Source organism: Pezoporus occidentalis, unplaced genomic scaffold, assembly GCF_034315485.1.
Source record: "Pezoporus occidentalis ecotype Australia unplaced genomic scaffold, CSIRO_AGI_Poc_V1 ctg234, whole genome shotgun sequence".
Taxonomy (NCBI): domain Eukaryota; kingdom Metazoa; phylum Chordata; class Aves; order Psittaciformes; family Psittacidae; genus Pezoporus; species Pezoporus occidentalis.
Window position 1 is genome coordinate 70,058 of NW_026914222.1, and position 23,128 is coordinate 93,185.

Consider the following 23,128-nt stretch of genomic DNA (forward strand, 5'->3'; position numbering starts at 1 on the left):
TTCCACACTCTGCTTTAGAAGCACCTTGCTAATTTTAATATTAGTTTAACATTTAACCCATTAGAGAGAAATGGTAGCTAGATGCATAAGAAAGGAGCTAAGGGATGGCAACAACAAGGTGAGCCAGAGGAGAAAAGGCTTAATGCTGATGGGTACAGATAGGAAAGGTCAATCTCTTTTGTTTCTCCCCAAAAGGAGAGAAAACAGGGAGAGTGATGAGGAAAGAATTAGGAATTGTCATGGACAAGGCAGAACACACTATTTTTGTTAAGTCTGCACATTAGAACTGCACCCATAGTTCAAGAATGTTAAACTGGGTCAATCAAGAGATAAGCATAAACATCAATCCTACAAAAAAACCCAATCTGTTTAAAAGCAAGATTATTTTTTTTCAGGGACAATTTTTCTTGCAGTTTCTATCCCTCTTCCCTTTGGGTTTTCTATTTTCGTGCAGCTTGTATTAGTTCTCAGAGAGGAATGCAAAAGAATCACAGAATGGGAGCTGTTCTCTAATAACTAATACGGCATTTTGTTTTGGAGTTATACATGTAGCAGGAAAAAAAAAACAGGAATGAGTGAATTAAATGACTAACTCTATAAAGCAGACATTTCATTAGCAGTTTGGTCCCACAAAAGTCACTTCCAATCATGGACACTAAAGATACGGTTCTTTTCTAACACTCTCTAAGATATACCTCATATCTCTATATGAATTACTGCTAGTGATACTTTTAGTAACTGGAAATTAGCATTTCCCTACACATTGTTAGTTTTCTTATGACAGGTAACTTTTCACCCTTTTTAGAAGTTGAACATGCAGCTAAACTTAAAATGTCCTGCTTTTATCTAAGGATGCAGCTTGACATTACAACTAAATGGATCTAACCCTAAACTGCTGTCAGAAGAAGCAATCTTGCTTCCTCTTTTCTCCCAGCATCTGTTTATTCCCACTCCTCTGCAATATAAAGATTTTCCTTCTTTTTCTTTTTCTTTTCTCTTTTTTGTCTTTCATTTTCTTTTTCTTTTTTTTTAATTTTCTCTCCTTTTTTTAATTTTCCTTTCTCTTGCTCTTCTTTCTGTTCTTGTCTCTATTCCTCTTTCTATTTTAACTATTTCCACTTTTGTCTTTGTCTTTCCTTTTCCTCTGTTTATTTCTCAGTTTTTCTTTGCTTTCTCCTTTTCTTTTCCTTTCATTTTCTCTTTGTCTCCCAGTTTCTCTTTCCAACTTATCTTTTATTACCCTCTTTCTCTTTTTGTTTATATTCCTCTTTTTTCCTTTCTCTTTCTTCCTTCATTTCTTTCTTCCTTCTCTTTCTCTTCTTTCTCTCTCTTTCTTCCATCTTTTTCCTTCTCCTCCTTCCTCTCCTCTCCTCTCCTCTCCTCTCCTCTCCTCTCCTCTCCTCTCCTCTCCTCTCCTCTCCTCTCCTCTCCTCTCCTCTCCTCTCCTCTCCTCTCCTCTCCTCTCCTCTCCTCTCCTCTCCTCTCCTCTCCTCTCCTCTCCTCTCCTCTCCTCTCCTCTCCTCTCCTCTCCTCTCCTCTCCTCTCTCCTCCCTTTTCCCTTCCTCTTCCTTTGTCTTATTTCCTTCCTTTGCTCCTTCTTTCCTTCCTCCCCTCTCCCTCTTTGTCTCCTCCTTTCTCTCTCCTGCCCGCAGGACCTCGGCGGGGCTGGACGAGAGCCAGGTTTGGTTCCAGAAGTGGAGGGCTTCGGGAGGAAGGCTGGGAGCCCACCCTGAGGGTTGCCACCAGAGGGAGCTCACAGCACAGCTTCCGGGCCTTGCCCTGACACCTCCCTCCGAGCCTGCCTTCAGTGGTGGCGCCCTACGCGTACCAGCAACAGGCTTGCGTGTAGAAGTCCTTTCCCATCTCTTACATCAAAACTGAGATTTAAAACAAGCAACGGCTTAAACTGAGCAACAGCTTTCCCCTTGTCCTTATAGCAGGTTTCATACTAGTCAGTAAGAATAATCACTGCTTATTTAACCATTTGGTCGAAATCCAAATCTTGGATGTGCCATAAACACACATGAAATCACTTCCAAAGAACAAGGAGGTAACAGAGTAACAGCTCTGAGGGAGCCAAAAGTGGCCTTGCAGCTCTTTCAATTTCCATAAAGAAAGTAAATTTAGGTAAGAAAATACATGTGAGCTAACAGGAATAACGCTACATGCTCTCAAAGTCAGGAAAGCCAAATGCTAAGCTTTAACTTCCTCAGTTTAACTCTTCACATTGTATATCCTGTAGTTTTTATGGTAGACCATAAATAACAAAATGATACATTAAGGTTTCCTTTTAATAAGGAAACCAGGAATAGAAAATAACACATGTGTACAACTCGGCCAAATAAACACTGTGGAAACAGTCTTAAATTTTAGTGTTTCCTGAGTCTGGATTGAGGATGTTTTAGACTCACATCTGGATCAAATGATGTGACTTGATTCATTCTCAGATATGAAACTATGGCATAAGATATATTCTTATACTACTATAACTCAGCTACAATTGTTTGGGGCAGTTTTTGTTTCAATTTTTTTAATTATTATTATTTTTCAAACTTGGGAAAACTTAGTGTATTTGGATTGACAAACAACAATTACAAATTTTACTACCAAAGTAATTAATTTAAAAGTTACAGTGCACTGAAAAAGGAGTGAGAAGGTTAAGAAAAAAGAACATCCTCTACTGAGAGAAATTGTGTTTCTTGAGCTACCCATATTTAAACAAGAGAGTGTGCAGTTAATTGCAGCTGATAATGATCTGTTTTGCATTAAATTACACTAGAACTACTACATCAGTTGCAAGTGAATTGTTCCAGATTTACACAAGCACAAGTGTGATTAAACAAGACCTTTGGTTACATTTAAAAAATGAGATCATAACTTCAAGAGCCTACTTTTTTGACAAAAGATATCTGCTCTGTCTTTGTGGTACTCATAGCAGAATACTCCCATGGTGAACTCCAGCTCTGTCTTTATTTGTATAAAATAACATTATCAACTTTAGGGCTCAGCTGGAGTCTCTGGAATGTGCACCTCTTGCTTGGAGTGTCTACAGTCATATTTCATGAAAGTGCAATATAGAAGCATATAATCTTAAGTACAGATGACTAATTGGAATGTATTTTTGAGACCCATGGTAATATAAGAGCCATGATATGAAAAATCCAGATGTATCTAGTGTACTGAAAGTACACTGTAAAGCATCCTATGCAGGTGACAGTCTTCAACAGCTGAAGGATCCCTGAAGAAAGGGATTTACTCAATTTGAAATTCTGAGACACTCAGAATAAGCATGGTTATGGTAATGGCCTCAAATGTGTTATCACACCCACCTTGGCACATCATACTTTCCTCAGATGCCTCAGTGCAGGAAAAGGGCCCCAGAGACTTCTGCGCAACTGCTGTCTTTCATGTAAAAATCAGGAACATCTTGTATTCTTTTTATTTTCTTAGTAATTTCTGTTCTCACTGGATATTCTCACTAATTACTTCCTTCACTGCTCACCACAAAAATCAAAAGGCCCATGGACAACCTAGCAGCTTGTCCTTTTGCATTTTTCAGACAAACACGTCATTTTGATACAAATGAAAATGCCCGCCAGAGTCCTTGTAACTCAGTAGACAAGCACGAGTTACATATGCTAAACTTTCCTAAGTGTGTTTTTGGCGGATCAGAAGTGCTGAGATTTTAAACATGATTTCACAGTGTTTTGATGAAGAAAATACTTGTCTAATAGGTTTACTACATTGTATGTTTCTTTCATATATTTTTATTTTTCTGGAGCACAGAATCATAGAATGAGAGAACAGTTTGGGTTGGAAGGGACATTGAAAATCTCCTAGTTCCAGTCTCCTGCCATGGACAGGGACACCTTCCACTAGACTGTTGCTTTTATTACCATCTTATTTCTGTTTCTCTTTTCCTTGCTCTCACTTTCTTCCTTCTTATCATTTCTGTTTCGTTCTCTTCCTTCTTTTTCTTCCATGTATTCTTTCTCTCTCTTTTTTCCTTCTTTTTCTCCCTTTCTTCCTCTGTCTTGGAAGACAACTGTCCAGCCTGGTCTTGGACACTTCCAGGGATGGGACATCCACAACTTTTCTGGGCAACCTGTTTTAGTGTATCACCACCCTCACAGTAAAGAAGCTGTTACTCCTTTTCCGATCACTACGTACCCTTGTAAAAAGTCCCTCTCCAGATTTCTTGTAGGCCCCTTTAAGAACTGGAAGGCTGTTCTAAGGTCTCCCTGTAGCCTACTCCAAACAACTCCAACTCCAGCCCTATGATCGCCTTTATGGCCCTCATATGGACTTGCTCCAACACAGCCATGTCCTTCTTATGTTGAGGGCCCCAGAGCTGAATGCAGTGCTGCAGGAGGGGTCTCATCAGAGCAAAGTAGAGGGGCAGGATCACCTCCTTTGACCTGCTGGCCACGCTCCTTTTGATGCAGCCCAGGGCACAGTTGGTTTCTAGGCTGCGAGCGCACACTGAAGCCAGCTCGTGTTCAGTTTCTCATTGACCAACACCCCCAAGTCCTTTCCACAGGGCTGCTCTGAATCTCTTCTCTGCCCAGCCTGTATTTGTGTTTGGTATTGCCCCAACCCAGTTGCAGGACCTTGCACTTGGCCTTATTCTTGATGAGCTTCACAGTGGCCCACCTCTCGAGCATGTCAAGATCCCTCTGTATCCCGTCTCTTCCCTCCAGCGTATCAACCAAACCACGCAGCTTGGTGTCATCGGCAAACTTGCTGAGGATGCCTCAATCCCATTGTCCATGCCACCAGCAAAGATGTTGAACAGCGCAGGTCCCAAAGCAACCCATGAGGGACACCAGTCATCACGGGTCTCCACTTCGACATGGAACTGTTGACTGCAATCATCCAGCTAATTCCTTATCCACCGAGTGGTCCATCCACCAAATGCATGTATCTCCAGTAGAGACAAGGATGTTGTGTGGGTCAGCGTCCTCATTTTCTTTTTATCACTTACTTATCTGTAGAAGCTTTTCTTGTTACCCTTGCCCTCTCTGACCAGATTTAGTTCTATCATGGCTTTAGCTTTCTTCATCTGATCCCTGGCTGCTCAGACAATTTTCCTGTATTCTCACAGACTACCTGCCCCTGCTTTCACCCTCTGTAGGCTTCCTTTTTGCATTTGAGTTTGTCCATTAGCTCCTTATTCATCCATGCAGGACTCCTGGAATTTCTGCCTTAGTTCCTCTTTGTTAGGGTGCGCTGCTCCTGAGTTTGGAGGAAATGATTATTGAATTCTAATGAGACTTCTTGGATCCTTCATCCCTCCAGGGCTTTATCTCATGATGCCCTATCAAGCAGATTCCTGAAGAGGCCAAAGTCAGCTCTTCTGAAGTCCAGGGCAGTGAGCTTGCTGCCCTAAATATCTTGAACTCCACCATTTCATGGTCATTGCAGCTAAGGCTGCCCTTGAGCTTCACCTTTCCCTCCTTGTTGGTGAGAACAAGGCCCAGCATAGCACCTCTCCTCATCAGCTCCTCTGTTCCTGGGAGAAGGAAGTTACCATTAATGCCTCCCAGGAACCTCCTGGGTTGCTTATGCCCTGCTGTGTTGTCTGACTCTCCAAAATCTGTTGGAGGAAATCCCCCATGAGGACAAGGGACTGCTGAACATGAGGCTGCTCCTATCTGTCTATAAGGGGCCTTATTGACTTTGTCTTTCTCATTGGGCTGTTTGTAGCAGACCCTGATTATAATGTCACCTGTCCCTGACCTCCCATTAATCCTGATCCATATGCTCTTTGTCAGCTCCTCATCCATTCCCAGGAGGAGCTCCACACACTCCAGCTGGTCGTTGACAAAAAAGGGTGACACCCACCCCTCATATCCCATCCCTGTCCTTCCTGAAGAGCCTGTATTCTTTTGTTCCATATTCTTCCATATATGCTGGCAGGGTTCCCAAAATATTAAATAAACTCAAAAGAAAAATTAAAATACTTCTCTATGTGCCAATATTTCTTGGGACAGTTGCCTAAAGTCCCTAGAGTTCACTGCAGCTTCACCTCTCCATAAAAAATATTAACTAACAACTTCACTATGATCCATTCCAAATCAATCATTTAGCTAGCTAGGCAATATCCAAGTAACCTCTGACTTGTATTAGAGGTTTTACTTGCTGTCAGTAAATAATAGTTTTAGCTGCAATTAAAAAGCAATGAGTATGGTAGTGTACAGTAACATAAAATACACATAAAATGTTACAGAGAAGGAAGGCAGTTTCTGGTAGCCAAAACGAGGAACAGAGTAAAACTACATCAAGGAATTTCAAAATTATATGTTAGTGAGTGTGTTCTCAGAATATGAACATGAACAGAACATGTTTCCTGGAGTCTCCAGAAGCAGGTTGCAAGAGCATATGGTACAAACATTGCTAGGAAGGACATGCATCCTGCTTGGGGTCATAAGCCAAGGTCTCTCCTCTTCTGACAGCACTGCTTTCTCTGGCAGGAGAGGATCTCTACAAAGACTGCCCAGCAGACCTATCACTACCCGATCTTGTTTGCCAGGTTAACCACTATATTACGAATTCTGTTCTTAATGAGGTCCTCTCCTGTTATTTTTAATACATATTTACACTTTTCTAGACTGTTTTCACGGCGTAGGGAATGGTCTGTAAAATCATAGAATCATAGAATAGTTAGGGTTGGAAAGGACCTTAAGATCATTTAGTTCCAAACCCCCTGCCATGGACAGGGACACCCCACGCTAAACCATGTCACCCAAGGTTCTGTCCAACCTGGCCTTGAACACCACGAGGGATGGAGCATTCGCAACCTCCCTGGGCAACCCATTCCAGTGCCTCACCACCCGAACAAGAAAGAATTTCTTCCTTATATCCAATCTAAACTTCCCCTGTTTAAGTTTGAACCTGTTACCCCTTGTCCTGTCACTACAGTCCCTAATTAAGAGTCCCTCCCCAGCATCCTTATAGGCCCCCTTCAGATACTGGAAGGCTGCTATGAGGTCTCCATTCAGCCTTCTCTTCTCCAGGCTGAACAGCCCCAACTTTCTCAGCCTGTCTTCACACAGGAGGTGCTCCAGTCCCCTGATCATCCTCATGGCCCTCCTCTGGACTTGTTCCAACAGTTCCATGTCCTTTTTATGTTGAGGACACCAGAACTGTACACAATAAAATAGACATGACCAGCTGTATTCTTTCAACTAGTTTGCTTTGGTATAGTCCTTGTCTACCTTCTCAGCATGCTCTGATTTACCTTGCTACTCTGGTGGGTTAAGTTGGTTCAGAACAGATATATAGGAAGAATCTGTATTTTATCTTGTTTGAAAACTGACTGAGAACCATCATGGTTCCCACATGGCTTTACATGTAGTGCTAGTGAGGCTGGATTCTTTGAAATGTTTTCTGAAAAGTCTTGAAGAGTTGGAACTGGCTTGTTCAGCAAAACAGCAACTAGAAGGCATAAAAAAGGCATATAATTTCTTCAGGGCTCCCTAGTGCCAGTGTTTTGGAAGCATATGCTGCATCAGTCTCTCTTTCCAATAAAAATGGTGAGAGTCCAAAACTCCAGTCTTTTGTTTTTTAAAAGTATAACCTTGTTAAACAATTTTAGCTAATAAAAAGTTTAGTATTTTCTTTGTTTTTTGTTTTCCCAGACATGTGGGATCTTAAGGCCTTGATTTCACACTCAGTTTCCCACCAGTGGTTTTTTTGCATCCACCCCAGGAATAGAAGTAATGAATAGAAATAGAAAAATTTACAGGAATGGGGTCTTGCAAAGAACTATCAATTCTAATGAGCAATTTGTGATGGGCTCCAGATAGCACACAAATAACATATACAGTGTAGCTAGACTATCAAACATGAAATACAGGACAATGATAAATCAGGATATTAAAATTATGCTTCCTGCTATAAATTAATCTGTGCTGCAGATAGAGACTTGGTGATGTTTTTGGAGTTGGTCCATGTATGTAAGGTTTCACACAAAGAATGGAAGAAGGAACACGCAGCTGGGGACAGAAGGATGAAGAATAAAGCGATAGTTTCAGCCACAGCATTAGGGTGCTCTGGATTTCATGAATCAGGGCATGGTCTAGAACATGTCAGAACATGGCCTGAACTAGTCAGGGCAGCATCTAGAACATCACAAAGTCCTTTCTCTAGGCTTAGCCCACTGACACCCTCATTCACAGATACACTTCATGATTAGAAAAAGTCAAGTTAGTAGGAGCCCCTTACTGTGTCTAGATGGGGGTAGTGGTTTTCATTATCAGCTTTTACCTGTCTTGGATATCATGGCATTCAGGATGTTTTTTCTATTGCTTTGTTACAGCAGCCCAGAAAATTCAGAGACACTGAACAGTGTCAGGCAGGGTGAGATGAAGTGTTAAAGGTTTATAGTCTTTAGGCGTTTAGGAGTTGAGTTTATCTAGGAAAGGGTTGGTACAATTTTTTAATGGGAGGATTTGTCCCCTCCCTTTTTATATCTCAAAGGAAAAGTGATAAATCTCCTTTAGGTTTCCTTTGGCTGAAATGCTGACACGGAACATTTCATCACATTTTAAGTAATGAACATGTGAAAAAAAAAGAAGAGTTAAGGCAGTTCCAAGTTTGAATCCCCAAAAATAGAGTTTTAATCACTGAGCAAAACATATAAAGTAAGATAATGCAATTGGTCATCCTGGCCATAGAGTGATATCCATAATGTAACTACCTCTGCCAGAATCCTTTCTCAAATTGTTACTGTGACAAAAAAAAAAAAAAAAGAGTTTTGCCTTTAAAGCTCCTCCTGTACCATGTTCCCTTAGAGTCATATCATAGCCCATTTTTACAACAGAAATCCCTAGAGAAAGCAAAAGGAAATTTCAAAAGCTCTTTATTTCAACAGAGTTGGCTCATCATAAACAATTGTTTCAAGTACAATTATTTGACTTATCTGAAGACCAGAACCTTAGTAAACAGGAAAAACTGATATAACAAAGCTTATATTAAAGTATCTTGTTTGCAGAGTTATGGCCTATTACTAAACCTGGCATATCTTGTAACTGCTGGATGATTACCCCAGACAAATCTGTCATTAACCTGATTTTTTCTGTGTTGGCTTTTTTCATTTGTTTATGCCAAAGCCCTGTATCTGAATCTAACTAAGCATGCAGGAATGCCTGTCAAGGAACAGATTAATCCTTTTTAACTCCTGCTTAAGACGTTGTCCTAACCTGTTAAGACTGTGAAGGTAAATAAAATTGCCCAAACCAGTGTCAGATTCACCACAGGGTTCATCAGGCCTGGCTGGTGACCGAAATTGGCTGTCAGCAAAATAATCACTCATTTGTCCAACAGTTAATAATGCTGGAGTTTTCAGTTCATATTCTCACATTATGTATCATTCCAATTACAATGATGCATATTGCTGTGTTGACAGGCCTTGGTAGATGAGCAGTGCAGTCAGATCAGGAGTCTCTGGAGAGCAGAAGCAGGACCAACAACTTGGACTTCCACACATCCTGTTCCCCTCAGGAAGTGGGGAGAAGGACATCAGTGCTATCTCCTCAGATTTCTTTCTGAGCTACAGATCATTCTCAGTCATCTACTTCAGTGATCACCCAGCTGAAGAAAAATCACTCTACCTACTTTTTCTATGAGCAACCAAAAGGTGAGCAATTGAAGACCTTCTTTTCTAATCTACTTTGCCAAGTCTACAATCCATGTGATTGTTGTGGTCAGTGCTGTTGCTGAAGATGGTCACCCAGTCCCAAAGACAAATTCAATATGGGATTTTTTTTTTCATTAGAAGGATGCTTTTATTTCCTGACTGCTAGGAGTGGCAAGCTCTACCAATATTGGGTTATTCGTATGAGGTTTTGAGGAATTTAAAATTAATATATAAAGATGTAGGAAAATCTTTTGCATCTGGTCTCTTGTCTAATATATTTTGTGCCTTTTCTGTATGTGTCTACAAGAACTGTATATTAACAGAATTATGGGAAAAGAATGTATTTTAATATCACAGTTCCATAACATTGTTTTTAAAAATCTAGTTTTTGAAAAATACAGTCATGTTTATAAGTATCTTACTGATTTATGTTATATAGTGTTCTATTTATTTTACAGAAGCATATCATAAATTCTAAAATTTTAAGTGTGAAAATCATAAGCAATATAAAATTGTTCATTTGGAAATTATCTATTTAGAAGGTGAACAAATGTGTGTTATTTCACAGGTGGGCATTTACAGGACGTCCTTCCAACACCACTAGGAATTTCTGCTTATAGTATCATTGTTCCTGGAAAAGTTGGTTCTAGGTAGAAGCTCATGTTTTATCTTTTGCTGTATTTATTCAGTGTCTCTAAAAAACATATGTTAAAATGTGTTTTATTTAATATGTTAAAATAACATCTGTTAAAAATACACGTATATTGAAATAAGAGATAATTATAGTCATTGTAATTAAAAGAGGTTTTCCACATTTTCTAATTAAAAAATCTGTTAAAAATACACGTATATTGAAATAAGAGATAATTATAGTCATTGTAATTAAAAGGGGTTTTCCACATTTTCTAATTAAAAAATCTGTCTAATGTTTATGAAAATATTGAAAATATTCTGTGAATTGTTTTTCAGCAGACTATTGTTTGGCAACTAAAGAGTGAATGGTAACTCAGTACCTAGGTAAATATCATGGTAACATTTTAAACAATTGTAATTGTATTTATTACAATACATATTTTAATTACTGATATGATTTTAATTATGAAACTGCAGCTATTAAACCATTTATGTAGCCTTTAAATCTTTCAGAGACATAGTTCCAGCAGTCAGGATTTCACAATCACTTTGTTAACTATTTAATAATTTCTTGCACAACTAGACAATGCTGATATAGGTCATAGCACTATTGCTTTTGAGCACTGTACCATGGTAGCTGCAAAATTATAATTAACTCTCCTGTACGGACACCCAGGGTGAATATTCAGAGCAGATTATTCTAGATCCTTTTGCAGTGGATCTAGACCTTTAGTTCAGATATTGCTCCTTGGAAATTGTTGGAATAAATTAAGACTATTTGTATTATGATATTTAGGGCTGATGAGCTCAACAACAGAAATATTCATCAGCTGCAGGCAGTTGCCTCTGGAATTTAGTGGCAAAGAAAGAGATGTTCCAGGAGAGGAAAACACTTCAGCCTGTATCAGAATTAAAACCTTCAACTGATGTGAGTAAAATAGTCCTTGTTTCCCAAGCTGTGGCCCAAAGTGACGGGTTTGAGCTGCTTCCAAACGTAACTTAGGTTTAAAATTTCTAATTGAAGAAGGATGTTTCTGTTTATTAGGGATGTTTTGGAATTTTCTGTCAGGTTTTTTTTTTCCCTAAACAGAAATTTATATTTTCATGTTAAAAAAATCACTGAAGATGAAAATGGTCAATTCTGACCACTTTTGACCAAATTGTTTTGTAGAGGATTTGGAAACTGCAAGGAGACCAAGACTTCCAGCACCATGAATGTGGGGAGCCTTGGAGGCTGCCAGCCTTAGAGGAAGGCAAGGCGCTCAGGATTCCTCATTCTGCCCTTTTACAGCAGATCTTCCTGGCCTTGCCTACTGCCTCTGAGCTAACATTTTCAGGTTTCCTGATTCTGCTGTAGGGCAATAACACAGCAAATACAGACCAGTACTTATGTTCAATTTTGTAACAAAAAAAAGAAAAAAAAAAAAGGAGTTTCAGAGATAAGAAAAATTCAAAAGCTTTTTTATGGCTTGGGACAAAAATTTTAGTTTTTCTCAATCCAGCTTTAATTTTTATAAGCACTAAAAGGAATAATCCTGTTTTATTTCAATAAAAATGTTGAGTAACACTTGAATTTCATTCCTACTGCAATCATTGTCACAAGCCTGACTATACTCATAGAACTTATTTCATTTTGAGCTATGTTTGCTGGGCAAAAAATATAAGGTTATGCTCTGCTGGCAGTGAGAGAAAGGGACAAAGACCTATTTTTGTTAAAATGAAACTAAACGCCAAGTCTGTGTACTACAAATGTGTGTGGGAAACTTGCTCTCAGGAAATTTTAGGCATGATTCATAAAACACAACTGAAACCTTTATTGTATGAACACAAGGAACCTGGGAGTAAAAGGAATGAAGAGCTGCTAATCCAGGATATGAAACCAGAGATGGCAGAAGTAACAAACAGCTACTGTAACTAAAGCATAGGTGTAGGATTTAGAGGAACAGACAAACATAAGAATGAAGGTGCCAAACTGAACACTAGTGATGACAGACACTGTGAAAATATAAATAAAAGAAAATCTAATTGAGTAAAAAAAGTCAGTCTGTGATGAAGAATGATGGTGACATTTTTTTTTTAGATTAATGTTGCAAATCTCTATGAATAGATTAGATTTGATTTGGATATAAACAAAGATCTTGGTAATTTTGGTTAAGACAAATACTACTGCAAATTTGTCATTGTGGTAAATTATAACACTGGATAAACAATCTATGAATAACAGGGCTAGTTAGCCCTTGATAGAGTAGCTCTCACATGACAACTGAACCCATAAGAGGTGAGGATCTGCTAGATTTTGGTTGGGCGAATAGTTAAAAGCTATCATAAAAGAGTTGGCATGAAAAAGAAGTGCAGTGCAGACATTCAGTTTCAGATGGGTGAACTAAGAAACTCTGGGAGCTAGTTAATCATAGAATAGTTTGGGTTGGAAGGTACCTTAATGATCACCCAGTTTTAACTACCCCTGCTGTGGGCAGGGACACCTTCTGCTAGACCAGGTTGTTCAAAGCCTCATCCAGCCTGGACTTGAGCACTCCCACGTATGGGGCAGCCACAATTTCTCTGGGCAACCTCTGCCAGCACCTGACCACCCTCACAGGGAAGAGTTTTCTCCTAATACCTAATCAAAATCTACACTCTTTCAATTTAAAGCCTTTCCCCCATGTCCTATCACTATAGGCCCTCATAAAAAGTCCCTCTCCAGGTTTCTTTTCGGCCCTTTTAGGCACTGGAAGCTGCTCTGAGGTCCCCCTGGAGCCTTCTCTTCTCCAGGTTGAATAAACCCAGCTCTCTCAGCCTGTTTCCATAGGAGAGGTGCTCCACTTCATGTCAAATATACTAATAAAGTTAAGAACTATATAGGAGACCTGAAATGTTTTTAGAACAAAAATGCAAATATTAATCATGGTTTGCATTGCAAATTGTTGGAGCAATAAAATTAAAGGAAGAGGTGTTCATATGTAATCCAATGAACAAAGATATAAGAAAAGGATATTTTCTTTATGGGGAAAAAGATTGACTAAAATATACTGAAAATTAAAAAATTATAGGGATAAGGCAAGAAATATCAAAAGCCTATTAGCTTCTTAATAGAAGACTAATACAAATCATAAGAAGTTCACTAGCCACATAACTGAACAGGAAATAAAAACAGAGGGATAAATGTGCTATGACAAAAGAAAAATAAATCTACATAACAGCTCCCAAACTAAAGAGGCATTTTCACTCAGGTTCCAGAAAAAGTTTTGATGCCGAATACCAGAAAAAATGCAAAATAACAATGGGGGAAATGAGAATGAAAAGGATCACAACAAAGGTAGACTTAAAAATTCATTGAGTTTAGTATCGCTCTTAATGGGAACAGAGTAATCCACCTTGCAGAATTCTAAAATTGAGACAAACCAAACATTTTGATTAAAAAAATTTGCTGAGGCAGCATGTACACCCAGTTAGAATCGTAGAATCATAGAATAATTAGGTTTGGAAAGGACCTTACCATCACCTAGTTCCAAACCCCCTGCCATGGGCAGGGACACCTCACACTAAACCATATCACTCAAGGCCTCATCCAACCTGGTCTTGAACACAGCCAGGGATGGAGCATTCACAACCTCCCTGGGCAACCCATTCCAGTGCCTGACCACCCTCACAGGAAAGAATTTCCTCCTTACATCCAATCTAAACTTCCCCTGTTTAAATTTTAACCCATTACTCCATGTCCTATCACTAAAGTCCCTAATGAAGAGTCCCTCCCCAGCATCCCTATAGGCCCCCTTCAGATACTGGAAGGCTGCTATGAGGTCTCCACGCAGCCTTCTCTTCTCCAGGCTGAACAGCCCCAGCTTTCTCAGCCTGTCTTCATACGGGACGTGCTCCAGTCCTCATGGCCCTTCTCTGGACTTGTTCCAACAGTTCCATGTCCACCTATCAAATTGATGTCTCTCCAATTTAAAGACAAGGATGCCATGTGGGACAGTGTCGAATGCTTTACCCAAGTCCAGGTAGATGACATCAACTGATCTACCCCTTTCCATCAGTTCGGTAGCCCCATCATAGAAGGCCACCAAATTGGTCAGGCAGGATTTCCCCTTAGTGAAGCCATGCTGGCTGTCACCAAGCACCTTGTTTTTCACGTGCCTCAGCATTCCTTCTAGGAGAATCTGCTCCAAGATTTTGGCAGGCACAGAGATGACACTGACTGGTCTGTAATTCCCTGGGTCATCCATTTTCCCCTTCATGAAAATGGGGGTTATATTTCCCTTTTTCCAGTCATCGGGATCTTCACCTGACTACCATGATTTTTCAAATATAATGGACAGTAGCAAATTCATTGGCCAGCTCCTTCAGGACCCGCAGATGGATCTCATCAGGTCCTATGGACTTGTGTACGTTCAGGTTCTTAAGATGGTCCTGAACCAGATCCTCTCCTACAGTGGGCCTAGGGTCTTCATTCTCACAGTCCCTACTGTATGCTTTCCAAGACTTGAGTGGTGTGATCAGAGCATTTGCCAGTGAAGACTGAGGCAAAGAAGTCATTCAGAACCTCAGCTTTCTCCAAATCCTGTGTAGCTAGCTCTCACGAGAGCTTCCTGGGGGGACCCACATTGTCCATGGTCTGTTTTTTATTTGCTATGTACCTGTAGAATCCCTTCCCGTTATCTTTAATACCCCTAGCCAAGTTTAATTCTAAGTGGGCCTTGGCTTTCCTAACCTCGTCCCTAGCTCCCCAGACAGCACCCCTGTATTCTTCCCAGGCTGCCTGTCCTTGCTTCCACATTTTATAAGCCTCTTTTTTCATTTGAAGTTTCCTCAGCAGCTCCTTATCCATCCACGGAGGTCTCCTGGCCCTCCTGCTGCACTTCCTTCTAGTTGGGATGCAACACTCCTGAGCTTGTAGCAGGTGATCCTTGAATATCAACCAAGAGTCCTGGGCCCCCCTGCCCTCTAGGGCTATATCCCATGGAACCTTACTAAGCCGGTTCCTAGAGAGGCCAAAGTCTGCTCAATTGAAGTCCAGGGCATTGAGCTTGCTGCACGCTCTTCTCACTGTCCTGAGGATCTCAAATTCGACCATCTTCTGATTGCTGCATCCAAGGCTGCCCTGGAGCATCACATTTCCAACGAGCCCTTCCCTGTTGGTGAGCACGAGGTCAAGCATGGCGTCTCTCCTTGTCGGCTCCTCTATTACTTGCAGAAGGAAGTTGTCTTCTACACAGTCGAGGAACCTCCTGGATTGCTTGTGCTGGGCCGTACAAGCAATGTCAGGGTGGTTGAAGTCCCCCATGAGAACAAGGGCCTGTGAGCGTGAGGTTTTTCCTGTCTATAGAGTGCTTCATCCGCAGGTTCTCCTTGATCAGGCGGTCTGTAACAGATCCCCACAGTAATGTCTCCCATTGCTATATTCCCTTTAACCCTGACCCACAAACTCTCTGTTAACTGCTCACCTGTCCCCAGATAGGGTTCCATACTCTCCAGACAATCCTTAAGATAAAGGGCAACCCCCCCTCCCCGCTTGCCAGGCCTGTCCTTCCTAAAGAGCCTGTAATCTTCCATTGCAACACTCCAGTCATAGTTGCCATCCCACCATGTTTCTGTGACGTCTATTATATCATACCCCTGTAGACATGCACACATCTCTAATTCCTCTTGTTTGTTCCCCATGCTACAGGCATTTGTATGGAGGCGTCTGAGCTGAGCTCCAAATGAAGCCAGCTCATTGCCTGGAGAGGCTGGGATGTCTCTACTTTGCTCTGAGCATTTATTATAGGTGTTGGCCACTGACTGGGTGTGTTGGGATGGAATGATGCCCTCCTCCCCCAACACATCTAGTTTAAAGCATCCTTGACCAGTCTGGCAAGCCTCCTACCAAAACTGCTCTTTCCCTTCTTTATCAGACCAGCTCCACCAGCTCCCACTAGACCTGGCCTACAAACTTGTTCAAGACACCCAAACCCCTGACTATGACACCACCCTTTTAACCATTTATTAACCTGACCAATCCTCCTAGCTTTTTTAGGTCCTCCCCTGTATCCTGGAGAATTGACAAAAAGACTATGTGAGCTCCAGAGCCCCTAACCACCTCCCCTAGGGCTCTGTAGTCCTTACTAATGTTTCCCAGGCTACTACTATCTATATCCCTAGCACCCACATGTATCGCTAGGAGTTGGTAATAGTCCGTGAGACTTCCTAGAGGAGGCAGCTCTCTGTCACATCTCTGATCCATGCCCCGGGTAGGCAGCACACCTCCCTTGAGACGGGGTCTGGCCGGCAGACAAGTGCTTCTGTCCCTTTCAGTGTAGAGCCCCCTACTACAATGACCCGCTGCTTTTTCCTGGCAGCACCAGTAGTGATCTTTACCAGCGCATCAGCCGGCTGTTTCTGACTCGAGTGCGTTTCCTCATTCGCCCCCTGCAGGACAGCAAAGCGGTTCTGCGTGGGGACAACAGATTTAGGGGGTGGCCCCTTGCTTTTGGTTGTCCTTTTCCTCCTTTTTTTGGTGGTTTTTTTTTTTTTTTTTTTTTTTTGTCACTAATTCCCAGCTTCCCTGGTTAACGGCCTCCTTCTTTCCTCCATGAGCTAGAGGGGAAGCTCGAGGCCCCTGCACAGTTTGGGCCAGGAGCAAGCATTCCTGCTTCCTCTCAGCTTCCCTGACATCTCGCAGCCTATTAACAGCGTCCCGCAGCGCAGCCCCTGCTGCAGGAGGACCTCCACCAGGGAGCACCGAGTGCAGCCCTGCCCATTGTGCACCCTCCCCTCACCAGACCAGTGCAGGCACTCTCTGCACCCCGAGCTCTGCACTGCAGCCTCCCCTCTCATCGGCTCTGTCTGGGTGCCTACGCTGCCACCGCCGGGGCAGCCAGAGCAGAGCTCCCAGATCGGGCCCTGGTCATACGACGAGTGCTCACCATTCCGCCCGAAATGCCCACACAAACTGCCTCGACCCGCTCTGTTCGCCGCACTCCTGGCTGCTTGCCCTCCCTGGGGCAGGTTTTTACCCACCCAGAGCTGGTGCCGCTGTTCCTGCCTCTGCCCCCTGTGAGTCCCTGCTCGCCTCAGCTGAGCTGCCGGCTCCTGGGCAGGTCCCGTAGAGGACTTGAGGCTCCCTCGGTGACTCTTACAGCTCTGAGTTGAGGCTCCTGGACGCTGATCTCCTCCCCTCTCCGGTGTTGAAGGCGTCCTCTCTCGAGCCACTCACCTCAGCAAATTCAGTTCTCCAGACATTAAAGCTTTTTCCAAAGTACACAATACTTTGACTTATCTCCCTGCTTTGTATGAGCAAATTTGAAGTAATTATGTGAGTTGGTTAGAAGGGGTTCCCTGATTACTAAATTATGAGGTGTCTTGGGTTGTTATAAAAGATAATGACAATCCCAAATTTCATCCTCCAGCATCAGTAAGTGGCTGTGGAATTAATTCAGTTTTGGGACACTTAGTAGAATTTGTTGAGTGACAAATATTTTGAACAGTAGGTGGTGGCAAGTGTTAAAAAAACATAATCTTGAATGCTTTCCACTCTTACTTGACAATGTCTATATAGTTGTGACCGTATTTTCACATTTATGTTGTACTTATAAAGTTGGTTTTAATATTGAAAATCTCTACGAGTCCTTTAGATTAGATGAGATGTACTTCTCAGGCAACCTGTTCCAGAGTCTCACCACCCTCAGAGTGAAGAACTTCTTCTTAATATCTAATCTGAATCTATCTTTTCTCATCTTAAAGACAATACACCTTGTCCTTGTGATGGAACAACAGCTTTCTTGTAGGCCCCTTTAGGTAGTGGAAGGACTCTATAAGGTCTTGAATTATCGAATATCCAGGCAAATTCATGACACTGGAAACAAAGTTGCCATAGTTATTAGTTTCCAGTATTGTATTTGTGATTTAATTGGAAAAGCTGTTCAGTGTTACCCATCTCTGGAACACTGACTGGCAATTAAAACAGAAAATTTTATAGGTCTGTAATTTTTGTAAAATGAGTGAAATCAGGACTGACATAATGAAATCCTTGTTGGAATTTTAATTTAAATACAAAGTTTATTTTTGCCAGATTTAAAAGAACATCTGGCTCCTCCAGTAGTTCAAGGAACACTCTTTGTATAAAATAAAATGCTTTGCTACCTCAAGTTAAAACAAATTGATTTGTTTAGTTTTATACTTTCTAATATTTCAGTTTGTGTTATGTCTGGAACCTAGCAAGATGAATCAATAGTATCAAATCTTTGCTCTGTTGGAACCTAGAGAGAACATACTGTACCAGATGTTATTATGAACCAGCTGCAGAAGCAGAGCAAATGCCTGGTTTGTCAAAATTCACTGAAGCAGAAGCTTTCAGCAGCTTATTCAATCTAGCAAGACTTACCAAGACATGCTTCCACAAGAGCTACTTGTGAGTAGCACAAGTTGTTCATTCTAGTATTCTTCATTCAAGTTCATATTAAATACATCTGATGATTTAATTTGAAGAAACATTGCTACTGCCAGGTGAGATGGCTTCACAAATATGTCAGTGGCTATCATACACATATATGCACTTTTAGCTTCTAAACTTATTGTCAGCCTGTTTGTCAATCAGAGCAAAATGGTTTTAATCCTCTTTTTTTTTTTTCCAGTTGGACTACAGTCTCCTGACCTACGTAAGAGGTTCTGCTTTGTGTCAAAGAATAAGTCAAGTTCTAAACTGTCTTCTCATATGTGAAATCCAGTATTTAGACTATGATAAAGCAGGTGTCAAGGAGAGTAGAAAAAAAAATCTGCTGCAATGAATCTGTAAAAAAACATATCGCTTCCACCAAATATCTCTTCAGCAGATGCCGACAAATCCCTATCTCTTGTCTCCCACTTGAATGCTGCAGTGACTGAGCAAATCTGTTAGAAAGACAATTCAGAAGAGAGATTAGATTTCTTGCTGCTTCTAAAGGTATTTTAAATGGGAACTGGAAAACCTGAGCTGGAAAAAGAACTAGCTACTGCTTAGAGACTGTTTGTTCTGTTCTGCTTATTATTCGTGATGGCAGCAGACAAATTCCTCTCTACATTAACTCTGATGATGAGTTCTCTTATGATTTTGAAATCCAAGGACTGTTTTCACCACACAATTGTCAGACTTAATTTAGTGTAGCTCTTACTCTAAAAAAAAAAAGAAAAAAAAGGCTCTCCTCTTCAGCTAGCTGGACACCGGTGTTTCAAATAACTCTTAAACCCCTGTAAATCATCATCTGCCATTTTCTGTTGTTGTTGGGAGCATCATGAGCTCATAAATCAGTGGACTTTTCACATTTTTATGATAATCTCTAGAAGATCTTTGTAACTCTAAAGCTGACTCCCACAAGTGTTTACCAAACTTAAATGTCTAATGGGGTAGTCTGCCCTCACACATTTGGGTGACACAGCCAACCACTTCAAACGTACATTAGAGAAATCTCTGATGTATTTGCTCTTAGTAGGACTTTAGTGTCTGTTACCTCCTGCCACCAGAGAATTTCCATGTTCTTTGAGGCAACTTAAAGAGAAGTGAGAGTTTCTTAATGTGCCTGCATGACAACACACTGGAGATGTTACAAAATCGTCTTGCAGGACTTAAGTTTTGTTCTCGGTTTGATGCCTTCTCTTTTCACAGTCTCATCCAGAGTCTTCTAAAACTCTTACAGCCTTTGATAATCTGTGGTTTATTTCATCATGTGGGTGTGCATCCTGTAAATGGTGCTTCTTAGTGAATGACTTCATTTGAAGCAAACAGCGATCACTTAATGGTGATGTTAACTGGCATTAAGAGGAGCTGGTTGATAAATTATTTTTATCATTAACTGAAGACTAGAAACAAAGTTAACAGAAGTCCTGTGGATCTTACAGCTACTGATAACACACTTTTTTTGAACAGAGTACTAGGATCACCTGGATTACTGTTACACGGAACCAATGGACCAGAAAATGAGGAATCTAACACTGAGTTCATGAACAAGCATTAGTAAAACAAGAAAGGTCTTCAGAGTGCAGAGGATTTCATTAAAGATCTGGGCTGAAAATCCTTGATGGAAATGGAGACTAGGTGAAGACAACGTGCAATTATTTCCCCATTTTGGGGAAGAGAGTGGATAAATGAAAGACAATTCATAATATAGGAAGAAAGGTAAGGTAAAGGAAAATGGTTAAATCAAAATGAAAAAATGCTCTCCTTAAATATTTATGACTTAGACTGATGAGACTCTTATTCCTGATAGACAGTTTGCAGACTAATGGGATTTTAATTGTCCTTGATGCAATTAGGGGTGATGTCTTTTGCTAAATTCTGAGTTTCAGCCATAGTTTATGTAAGTTGTTCACATTACTCAACTTACAATGATGTACTTGGCTTCATTGTTTGTGGTCTGGTTCTCATTTGTCTGGCATTACACTGTAAGACTGCAGTGACTCAGATTTCCTTTAGTTTTACAACAAAAAGCACTACCATGTATCGCATGAGGCATCCCAAGTTTAGTCACTGGTTTGCAGTCCTCTTATGCAGGCTTTTCAGGCAGGTGGATTCAAACACATACCTCTGCATTCAGAGAGTAAACAGAAATTCCCTGCTGTATTCTCACAATAGTGACTTCTTCACCATATAAACACTGACTTATATTTGAATTTTTTGATTTAATTTGAAAATTTTCCGTCCAGGATGTTTCTGAGGAATGATTTAATCGTAGTCCTTTATTTCTACTAGAGATTCAGATCTATGTTTTCCTTCTTAGAACAATTTTGTGGTTTTTAAGGGATGGAGGAGAAAGCTGTACTCAAAGCCTGCTATGTAGGAGAAAATAAGCATTGCTCATAATCTGCTTGGCAGTGCTTCCATCAAACCTTGCTTAACCTTTATTTAGACAAAGCACTGCTAAAGTTGATTAAGTCTTTTACCTGGAGCAGAAAGGCAGGAGAGCTGGCCACTGTGTTGTTACTATATGTATTTAATCATTAAAAAAAAAAAAAATCTGCTATACATTTTAATTGGTTTCAAGTCAGTATTTTTGCTGTAAGCAATAAAAACGGCTATCCACATGTTCACACTAATACAGTGAAATAGATTAAAAAATTTTAATAGACTTTTTGGTGTGGCTTTTATGTATATTCAGACAGCAGAAACAATGGTGTAAACTTCGGCATATGCTAACCAAAGCATGCACTCAGATTCCTACAGTAGTCTATATTTCAACTGTTTCTGATGCCTATGGCATTATTATCACTGGGTTCAGCTAAGACTATTAAAATTTAAATTATTAAAATTAAACCAGAGAGTTAAGTGTATGCTGTTGTCTTACCTTCACTTTGCCATCATATACACAACCAGAATGCAATATGTCCTTGAAGAAAAAGCTTAAAGAAAAAAAAGGATGAACTGTAAGCAGGTACAGAATTTTTTGACAAACAGAAAGAACAGTTTTTCTGCTGTGCCTGAAAATAAGAGAGAATTCAAAGGGACTTTGAATTTAATTCCTAGTCTCTAGATTCCTATAGGTATCCTTTCGGGCTTGTCACTCCAGACTAGTAGGTGGCAGGAAAGAGAGTGGAAGAAGATGTGTAAAAGTCCTATCAGAGACAGATGATTTTTGAGAGAAAAATGCATGTTCTTCTACTTTGGTTGGAGAATATTCTTCCCAGGGCTTCAGTAATCAGTAGAACCGATGTAGTAAGCTGAGTTCAGAGGCACTGTGTAATGATTACAGAGGACTCTGGATTTGACTGACACTGTGAGAAGCAACACAGTGATGCCTGAGAAGTCACCTTATGGCAACAAACATGTTCTTTGCACTTGTAAAGACTCCGTCACATAATACTTTTAATTCTACACATAATTATCGTAAAGCATTTAAGAATTCTGTATTAGGGTCAGTTATAGTGTCTAAAAAAGTCTTAAAAAAAAAGAGAAAAAGGAAAAGAAAAAGAAAAAGAAAAAGAAAAAGAAAAAGAAAAAGAAAAAGAAAAAGAAAAAGAAAAAGAAAAAGAAAAAGAAAAAGAAAAAGAAAAAGAAAAAGAAAAAGAAAAAGAAAAAGAAAAAGAAAAAGAAAAAGAAAAAAAAAGAAAAAGAGCGACAAGAGCCACCAAGGGAGCCTCAAGTCCTCTACGGGACCTGCCCAGGAGCCGGCAGCTCAGCTGAGGCGAGCAGGGACTCACAGCGGGCGGAGCCAGGAACAGCGGCACCAGCTCTGGGTGGGTAAAAACCTGCCCCAGGGAGCGCGAGCGAGCGGCCAGGGCGGGCCGAGGCAGTTTGCCTGGGCTCGTGAGCGCTCGCCGTATGAGCAGGGCCCGGTCCGGGAGCTCTGCTCTGGCTGCCCCGGCGGTGGCCAGCGTAGGCACCCAGACAGAGCCGGTGGGAGGGGAGGCTGCAGTGCAGAGCTCGGGGTGCAGAGAGTGCCTGCACTGGTCTGGTGAGGGGAGGGTGCACAATGGGCAGCGCTGCACTCGGTGCTCCCTGGTGGAGGTCCTCCTGCAGCAGGGGCTGAGCTGCGGGACGCTGTTAATAGGCTGCGAGATGTCAGGGAAGCTGGGAGGAAGCAGGAATGCTTGCTCCTGGCCCAAACTGGGCAGGGGCCTCGAGCTTCCCCTCTAGCTCATGGAGGAAAGAAGGAGGCCGTTAACCTGGGAAGCTGGGAATTAGTGACAAAAAAAAAGAAACAAACCAAAAACCAAAAACAACAAAAAAAGGAGGAAAGGGATGATTAAAAGCAAGGGGCTTCCTCCTAAATCTGATATCCCCACCCAAAAGTGCTTTGCTGTCCTGCAGGGGGCTAATGAGGAAATGCACCATGAACAACTGGCTGATGTACTGGTAAAGAAGATCACTACTGGTGCTGCCAGGAAAAAGTGGTGGGTAATACTGGT

At 41.1% G+C, this 23,128-nt stretch overlaps 1 long non-coding RNA gene across 1 annotated transcript; it reads left to right on the forward strand.

Moving 5' to 3' along the window:
- Positions 1-9,556: 9,556 nt before the first annotated feature.
- LOC134165238 (uncharacterized) lies at positions 9,557-21,722 on the forward strand. Its single transcript, XR_009965443.1, has 3 exons — positions 9,557-9,640; positions 18,886-19,193; positions 20,154-21,722. It is a non-coding gene; the product is annotated as an uncharacterized LOC134165238 (long non-coding RNA).
- The last annotated feature ends 1,406 nt before the right edge of the window (positions 21,723-23,128 follow it).